Raw genomic sequence first — 10057 nt, forward strand, 5'->3', positions numbered from 1 at the left:
TTGGCCTCTAGTTGTCCACAATGGAAATGGGGCTGCCAGGGGTCTGGACTTTTACTCCTCTTTGCCACTATCAAACTTCAGGCAAGTCACAGAACTTTTCTGAGGCTCCCTTTCCTCATTCACTAAATGAATGAGTTGAGCTTGCACTAGGAAACCACTGCCAGGTTCCAGCACTTCATACAGTATCCTCCCCTGGCCCATATCCCTCCATGGACACCATCTTCTGTTATTTCCACAAAACTACTGTCTTTTGCAAAAATGCTCCAGCCTTTCACATTTCTGAGTCTCACGTCCCCTAGGACATGGAACACGATAGCGGTTAAAAGCATGACAGATAGAGTCAGCTATCTCCTTTCTACCTAGTACTGCACACAGGGGCTGTGTGACCTTGGACAGTGTGCTAACCAAAGCCTAGCTTTCCCACTTGTAAAATGGGTGACAGTAGCTCCTACTGCACAGGACTGTTGTGAGGACTGGATAAGATGAGGCAGGTAAAGTGCTTGGTGCAATGCAGGCCCCTGATAAATGCCACCAGTTACTCTCACTCTGTGATTCTTTCCATATATTGCTCCCTGAGGTCCTAACCAACCCTTGAGATCTACTCATGTGTCATTTCTTCCAGGAAGCATTCCTTGATTCCCCCAAGGCTATTCAAACCTTTCCTTGCCACTTGGTGCCTCTCTTCAAACGTATTTCTGTGTACCAATTTGCTTTCCATCTTGCACAGTTTCCTGAAGAAGAGGTATGTCTCATTCATTTTTGAATCCTGTTCTGTATTGTTTCTCAAACTTTCCTGATGATAAGAATCATCTGGGGTGCTAGTTAAACATATGGATTCCTTGATCCCGCCCCAAACTCAGGGAGGATGTAAGATAGACACATGTTGACCTGTCATTCCATATAGCATATATGTGTTCATTCCACATAGCATGTCTTCCTATTTACTCAGAAAATCAAAAACAAAGCACAGAGTGCATTAGTTATCTATTTCTGCATTCCAAATTACCCCAAAACTTCAGAGCTGAAAACAACAAACACGTATTACCTCACTGAGTTTCTGAGGGTCAGGAATCTGGGAGTGGCATAGCTGGGTGGTTCCAGGTTCAAGGTCTGTCATGAGATTGATGTCAAATTGTCAGCCAGCGCTGTACTCTCATCTGAAGGCTCAGCTGGGGTGGGGGTGGGGGATCCACCTCCAAGTTCACTCACAAGGTTGTTGTCAAGCCTCTAGTTGTCACTGGCTGTTGCTGGAGACTTCAGTTCCTCCTCATCATGTGGGGTTCACTCTAGGCTGCCCGAGTGACCTCACTACATGGTAGCTGACCTCCCCTCTTCTGCAATATGCTATTTTTCACACACTCACGCACACCCTGCCACAGCGTTGGCGGGGACCACACAAGTGTGTGAATACCAAGAGGGGGATCATTGGGGACTGATTTGGAGGCCATCTTGGAGGCTGGGTACCATGCAAAACTTAGAATTTTCCTATTTCCCCTTCAAAAACCTGGCGATGAATGGTTCTTGAGGCTAACAATAACGCTAGCCACAATGAAGACATTTTTGACCTTCAGAGCAGTGAGGTACTGGGTGACTTCTGCAGTTGGAGTCATGAGGGCATAATTGGAAGAATTTATTGGCCAGGACCCCCATGGGGGAAATGGAAATATTAGAAGCAGATATAGTCTGGCAGGTTCTATGCACTGCAGATCTTGGTGGGGACTCCTTTGAAGGACTTAGTCCCTACATGTCAGTTTCTGCCAAAGGCTTCAGGGGAGGCCCCTCCATCTGTGAAGCACACATCTGGGGCCCAATTTTAATAATTCATCTCTGTGACAGAGTTAAACCTAGGCTTATGGCAAAATCTGGAAGTAAAAATTTTTTTTAAAAAAATAAGGAAAGGAAATGAGTTTTAAAAAATCTGGAACTCCAACGATGTAATTTCTTTTTCAAATGTGTAGCCCCAAAGACACCAATGACCTGGAAATTTTTTCTGTGGTTAGAGTCTCCCGCTGCAAGGGGCACATTCCTTGCTTCATCCCACCTGCAAAGCAAGTCACAATATCTGAGAGAATTTCACCTCAGGGAGCCCTCACCCAACAAAACCAAAAGAAAGAACTCATTTGGAAAGCACTCTTTTAGTGCTTTTAGGTACCCCTCACCCCTAAATAATGTTCTTGAGCTACCTTGGATTTTTTTCCTTTCCTATTCCACTGGCAGGAATCATCCCAAAGGTGCTTTGAAATTTCATTTCTTCATCACATCATTCTATAATTATGTCCTTTGGTTTAGACATGAACGTTTAACATCTTGGGGCTTTTTCCAGCCATGCAAATCCCGTGTTGCTCTAGTAAATACCACTTAGAAACCCAGATAAAGGAGAGCCTTAGAGGTCCTTCAGTGAGCACTCTTATAGCAAGAAAAGAGCAAACAGATGCTCAAGAGGAAAGGCCTTTAGCCCAAGGGAACAGAGTAGCGTGACTTCAGAGCTCAGACTGGAATCCAAGTCTCCTGAAATTTAGTTCACCCCCCCCTCTCTGCTTAGCCACACCCACAGGACACATTGCTACCTGATTTCAATTTACCCCTCTTTCCATGCTCCTTGGCTCCAGGGTTCAGCCACAATTCCTCGTGTCTGACAAATTTTACTAAATCAGCTTATTTTCTGCTTTCATCAGATTTGTTCCCTGGGCACACACTCTCATCCAGTGCCATGAAAAAAATCAAGAATTCCTGGAAGACACCCAGAGCTGGCTCAGAACTCATCCCGCCTCCTTTTTCAATGACCTCCCCTGTACTCGAGCCAGCAATGCTTGATCGGCTTCCCAAAGCCCACTCAGCAGGTTGTTCGGACTGCTCTCTGCCATTCCTCTCCAGCTCCCCAAATCCCTCTGGAGGAGATGTGAAAGGAGATTCAGCTAGGCACAGAGACATGCTCTCATTCCTGATGGAAACGCAAACATGCCAAAGATGTCAAATCTCTTGTTACTTTCATTGGTTTGATGCCATCCCTGACAACTTCTTAATGGTCGACAATATTATTTATATATTTATCTGGAGAAATAAATAGGTCATGGCTTATAAGAATGTTTTTTTTGAAAAAGAAGAGAAATAAGAGGATATTTTACCTGTGAATATCAAAATATTATGAAGGCTCAAGAAGACAGCAGGTAATGAGTTTGAGCAGAAAGTGTGCTCACTGTTAAGATCTGGATACATCCCGGCATGAAGTCTAACTGTAGAATCATCAATCTGGAATATTTTACATGGGGACTGTAATGCAGCTGACACATGGTGTCTGCCTCGGATTCCAATCTTCCTAGCTAAGTCCCAGGTGAAGGGGCTACAGGCAGCGGGACTCTGGGAGACAAGACAAAACAGGGAGGGCTGTTTGGGGGCTCCTGGTACACAGTGGCTAAGAAAGGCCTTCTCTCCTTGTTTAAGAAACATTGCCTGGTTCTAATGCAATGAGGACCACATGGAATGCCACGGTGCCCTGGCACCTTGCAGCTCAGCTTCTGAAGATGAGATGGGTCCTTTCCACTAACTTAATGCGCTCTCAGAGGGAGTAGCACAGTCAGGCCCCCAAAAGCCTTTATGGAGGATGTGTTGGGATGTTGAGAAGAAGGTGAGAGGATTATTCAAGAACTGGAATGATAACCACCACTGCCTCACGCCCCACCCCAGAGACTCCTAGAGATAAGGGGCTGGAATGTTCTGATTATGGAGGTGGTGGCAGAAGTGAGTTATATCTTTATGTGGGCCCACTGTACCCACAGGCTAGGGAATCCTGGTGAGACTGGAGTTACAGGAGAATTCATTACAAAGGAAGGAGCCCACATCACCTCTATCACCAAGTATAACACTTAGAGATAGAGTTGGTGAATCATAGCCATCGTCTTACTACGTACTTTGTACTCACATTGTCTACTAGTATTCTTTGATTCAGATAGTTCATTCTTATAGTTTCTTCTAAGGAAAAAAATAAATATTCATAACACTATAAAATAATAAAATGTAAGAAAAACCCCAAAGTCATCAAAACTGGGTCACCAGTTTCCTAGGGCTGCCGTAACAGAGTACCACAGACTAGGTGGCTTAAAGCAACAGATATTTATTCTCTTATAGTTCTGGAAGTTAAGTCTGAAATCAAGGTGTTGGCAGGGCCATGGTCCCTTTGAGTCTCTAAGTAGAATCCTTCCTTGTCTCTTCCTAGCTTCTGGTGGTGGCTGTCAGTCCTTGGTGTTCCGTGGCTTATGGCTGCATCACTCCCATCTCCGCCTCCATGGTCACATAGCCTTCTTCTCTGTGTGTCTCTGTCTTTATATGGCATTTTCCTCTTATACGGACACTAGTCATATTGGATTAGGACTCACCCTGATGACTTCATCTTAACTTGATTATAGCTGCAAAGACCCTATTTCCAAATAAGTTTACATTCGCAGGTACTGGAAGTTAGGATTTCAACATATCTTTTGGGAGGACACAGTTTAACCCATAGCAAGTATACTGTGATACATTTATGTATGATGGAATACAATGTAGCTATCAAAAATAGGACTATGAAATCAATCTATGCTGTTAGAAGTCAGGACAGAAGGACAGTGGTTACCCTTGGGGAAGAGAGGTCACAGGCAAGAGCCATTTGGAGGGTTTTGGGGGTGTTAGTAATATTCTTCTTCTTGATCTAGTAGCTGGTTACGTGCATGTGTTCAGTTGGTAAAAATTCATCCAGCTGTACACTTATGAAATGTACACATTTCTGAATGTAAAATATATTTCAATGAAAAGTTAATTAGGACATAGTGCTGTAAAAGTATATTGACTGACACGGAAAGATAGTCATGATACATTACTGAATGGAAAAACATCAGGTAACAAAACCATATTGCAATATGATTCCATTTGTAGGGGAAATGTATGCATCATCTAGAGAAGAAAATGTCTGGAAGGGCAGAGGAAATTGCTAACACTCAACTCAGAGTGGAAAGAAAATACAAGTGTTTTCCCCCTCATTTCCACTATTTGTATTTTCTGATTTTTTTATTGAAGCTATATTATTTGTATAATCCTTTAAATTTCATAAATGAGAAAAGGGTGAATTAATTACAACAAATAGGAGATTCACCTATTAGGGGAAATCATTAATTTAGATCTTTATTTCACACTATATTCCAAAATGCAATAAGGAAGGATTAAAGAGTTGAATTCAAAGAATTAAAAACTGAAAGAAAACACTGATAAAAATTTATGAGATTCATGAGATCTCAGAGTAGTAAAGCCTTTACTAAGCAAAAAACAAAAAGGTAATAGATGAACCCCAAAGGCAATGGATAGAATTTTCTACATTAAAACATTTGAAAGTCAGAAAAACCATAAACAAAACTAAAAGATAAATGTCAAACTAGGAAAATTATTTATGGCAAATATTGCAAACAAAAGGTCAAGATCCTTAGTATATGAAATACTGCTACTTTGTAATAAGGAAAAAGCTGGTACCTCGAAAGAATAATGGGCAAAATATACAAATAGGCAATTCACAAAAAGAAATGCAAATAACAATGAAATATATTTTAAAGGGCTTACTCTCACCAGTAATCCAAGAAATTTCATCTAAAAACAATGGAATAAAATTTTTCCTATCAAATTAGCCAAGATCACAAAATGTAAAAATGGAAATTGGATCAGTAGCTTAATTTAAGAATTCAAATCAACACTCTCACTTTGGGAATATCTTAAGCTTTCTCTTAATCTTCAGCCTTTACTGCATTCTGCCCAGAGTTGCTTTATAATAAATGTGAGTTGATCCAGTTGATTTCACACAACCATATTTCCCCCTTCTGATTTTTAATCTGCCTGACATTTGCTTGAATTTCAGCCAGGAGAACAGCCACAGGCACAGGGCCAAGAAGATGATGTCATTCCACAGAAAGTCAAGTGTCAGAGTTCCGTGCTCCTTGTATGTGTAGAGAAAGGCACAGGAAAAGACTGAACTCAAATTAAATGTAAAAATGTGTAATTAATCTTTTGCATGGTTTATTGAATAAGTTACAAAACTGCCTTGCATTCAGACCATTTTCAAGTTGTGTGTGTGTGTGTGGTGTGTGTGTGTGTAGACGGTTGTGCAGGGGCGTGGGGGGAGGTGGAAGACAAGTGATATGCATGGCAAACCCCCGGAAGCACTTTTATCACTGCCAAAAACCAGACTATAGTGATATAGCTCATCTAATGAAACTGCTCTCAATGTTGATTAACCAAAAGGCGGGGGAGGGCTGAAAGGCGTGAATATTGAGACAAAGGACTAGGACTTCCTGTAATTTAGGTAAAGTAGAGCAGAAGCCATCACTTGGAAGGAAGGGTCTGAGAAGAGTTGAAGCTGCCCAGACAGAAATGCCACTTTGTATGGCAGCACTTAACCTCCTCATCAGCTTTTTACCTGTTGATGATGTCACCTCATCCATGTTCAGGTGTCTCCAGACTCTACGCTCACCTGCACCTGCTCGTGCTCTCTCTCTCTCTCCCCACATCAAATACTATTCTCAAGAATAAAGAATACATCATGTGTGTGTGTGTAGTGTTTAATTAGGCATAGTATGTGAAGTATATGTTTCCCATGTTTTTAAGTTTTGTCTGTGATCACAAAAGTGACATGTGTTGTTGTTAAAAAAAAAACAAAAACCTCAAACCATAGTAAGTATAGAAAATGAAAATTCTCACACTTACCTTTATCCCTAATCCCATTATTAGCAGTTTGGTGTGGGTATTTTCCTAAAAACAGAGTATCTTAAAACAACCTTATATAAAATTTATTAATGTGATACTAGCATATGTCAATGTATACTTTAAATACACAAATAGAGACAATCAACTATAAAGTCACAAATGTTCAAAATACCCTCCTCAGGACCAGAGCCTGTTACTGGTGTAACAGTCTACTGGTGGGTGTGGTTCTTTAGAAGACTCTCTGTGTACATATTAAAGAAACCAGGCAGAATAATCTGTGCTTTGGTAGAATTCCAAGCTCAGACTATTTTCCGTGGGGAGATTGTCTCCTGGAACCCATGAGGAAAAGACAATAATGCAGCTACTCTGCATCTCGGTCATGCTCAGGCAGGAAATAGGTGAGCCTTGCCCTGCAAGAGGATGGAACTCCTCGGAGTAGGTGGCAGGAGGCGTGGAGAGGCCGTATGGAAGGTCCAGCAGTGGAAGTGAACTGCCCTGGTCTTAAAGAGACAAGATGGTTGTGCGGCCAGACCCTGCTTCTTCTTTTCTGATTGACAATGGGGACAGCTGTGAGCAAAGGCTTGGCAGTGGGTTGGAGCCCCAGGTTCCAGGCAGCAGGCCTCAGTGCCACTTCTAGCCAGGAAAGCAACTAGAACTGGCCCTAAGCACCCAGTAGAGGGGAGAGATGCATTCTGGTATCGGAGGCAACAGCGGGGAAGAGAGCTTTCTGCTTACCGTCTCTCAGTTTTGTGGTTTAAGCCGTGACAGTCACAGAACTCAGCTACACACCCCGGTGGAACCAGGTCAGGGAACGGTGTGAAGTCCTCCAGCCTCAAGCTGAGTTCTGACCCCATTAGCTAGACAAGAGCACACAGAACTGGGCTATGGATACCAAAGAGTATCCAAAGCTCCCTGACTCCCTGCACCATCCTCCTACATCAAGGGCTTCCCTGTAACTTTTCCCCAATTTGCCAGGCTGCTGGATGAGACTGTCCAGGGTGTCTCCTACACAAACTACCCAGACAAGAAGCCATGCAGAGGCCGAAGCCCTGCCCACACACCTCGTGCCAAACTGATGGCCTTCCTGTGGCCTGAGTCCACCCAGGGGAAGGGGTGCCTTTAGACAAATGAAATGCTAGCAGTGGCCCAGAGTCTGTCTACTGGATCAACACTTGGTCCTTAAAAGTCTTTGCTTTATCAATTCAGCATGCCAGTTGATCATTTGCATCCAACTTTGTATTCCTCCATTCTACATTCTGTTGGGTAAAGAGGCTCCAGGACTAGGCTGGAAGGCTAACATGCTGGGCTCAAATTTCTACCCTGCTGTTGTCTGTGTGGTGGTGTACAGCTTGCCTACCTTCTCTGGGATTCGGCTTTGCCATAATCTCTAAGAATCTCTAAAATCCCTTCAAGCTCTAAAATTACATGATTCCTTTGGGCATCAAGTTTGAGAGATTTCCACACGGTCAAATTTGCTCCAACTAGTCAGATGATCTCCTTGGGCTTTGAGATCATGGCCTCCACCCCTGAGTGGCTGCCAGGAGAAGCTGGAAAGCGCACCTTTGTTAAGCCGACCACACTCTCACTGAAGCCAGCCACCTTCACTTCCACATCCTTCAGACCCTGGTGCATGTCCCTGAAGATGTCCTGTGGTTGCCATGAGATCCCATCCCACTCCATCTCCCAAAACTTCCAGTGGTAGCACTTAAGCTTCTTTTGTAGCTGGAAGAAGATTTGAGTAGATTTCTGGTTCTTCAAAGACCTGCTTGGTGTGGGTGGCCTGCTGCTTGTCTGCACTGCTGGCAAGTTTCAACTACTCATCAGCGTTGTCCTCTGGGATGTTTGTACAACCTCGATCTGTTATGTAAACTTCAGGTCTTCTGGTGCAGGCGAGCGATAGCAGCCTTTGTGTTCTGAACATCTCGTATTCCATCCATGGAATCCGTTGGATGCTGCCATCAATGCAAGTGGAAGTCTGGGCAAGGCTACTTACTTCCAACTACTCCATTCATTCTTGGTTGAAATGCAGCAGCAACACAAGCTATTTCCATCACAGTTAAGCTGGTAGAAGCATCAGTCATAGCTTAGAGACTCGGGCTGGCCTGACTATAACAACTGCCATCCTCTGGCAAGATTTCCTATTACTATTGATTTGGTGACTTTCCCTTGCGGTCTCTGGCTTGCCCCACCTACTATGAAAATTCATCTCTTCCTTTGTCTTGGATGGCAGTTGGATCTGCTGTAGGACTCATTCAGAGCTGTGGGGTGGGTGGAGACACCATCAGTCTTAGCACATGCATTCTTGCTTTCCAGATCCATTTCAGGCTCGGGTCTACCTGAATTTGCTGCACATCGTGTGGAGACAAGGATGACCTCCTGTGCTGGTGTTGAAAGAGATACTTCAAGCCTTGGCCAATCACATTATTGTTCTCCAAAGCATTATGGGTCATTTTAACAATGTGTGTTCTGATTCTGTCTGCTTTCTGGCCTCCGCATCTGCAAAGTAGTAAATGTGGCATTTTCTACTTTGACAATTTCTTGATGCTATTTTTCCTTTCTCTCTCTTCCCTCATTAAGGAAGGTTTGCAACTAAGTCACCCTTCCCTGACCTGGGACACTGTACCAACGGTCCAGCCCCTCCACCCTGCCTCCCAAACCATACCTTTTGGTTCTTTACAACACATTGTATCTTTGATGTTGACTGTCACCATGAAAACTTTCACCTGACTCAATGAAACAACAAGTACTCTTTTGCTAATGACTTAGCTGCGTGATTGGGTGACTAGACTATACTTGGAGGCAGTAGCAGGAAATGACAAGCTATGCTAATTGCAAAATTCTTTGGATCTGTTTTTGATTCCGTGCAAGGGATGTGGTAAAGTAGTGGAAACTGAACTAAATATAGGTCCAGCTCTGGCTCTGCCACTAATTAGCTGTGTGGCCTTGAAAATGCTACTTTACCTTTCAGGTTTCAATTTCCTCACTCATTCAAAAATATCATTTGAGTATCCTTATGTGCCAGGTGCTGTGTTTATCACAGGTAAAGAGAACATGGTCCAGATCCCTTTGTTGGTGTGTAACACAAAGAAAGAAAGAAAGATAAGAAAAGGAAGGAATGAAGAAAGAGAGGAAAAGATGGAAGAGAGGATGGGGTTCAGGGTGGAGAGATAAATTAGGAGTTTGGAATTAACATATACACACTACTATATATAAAATAGATAAACATCAAGGACCTACTGTATATCATAAGATATCCTGTACTGTATATCTTGTGATAACCTATAATGGTAAAGAATCTGAAAAAGAATAAATATTATATATATATATATATATATAT

At 42.8% G+C, this 10057-nt stretch overlaps 1 pseudogene; it reads right to left on the reverse strand.

The window, feature by feature from the left end:
- Positions 1-8205: 8205 nt before the first annotated feature.
- On the reverse strand, positions 8206-9431 carry LOC130709354 (transmembrane and coiled-coil domains protein 1-like; annotated as a pseudogene).
- Between the last annotated feature and the right edge of the window lie 626 nt (positions 9432-10057).

Source organism: Balaenoptera acutorostrata, chromosome 12 (assembly GCF_949987535.1).
Source record: "Balaenoptera acutorostrata chromosome 12, mBalAcu1.1, whole genome shotgun sequence".
NCBI lineage: Eukaryota > Metazoa > Chordata > Mammalia > Artiodactyla > Balaenopteridae > Balaenoptera > Balaenoptera acutorostrata.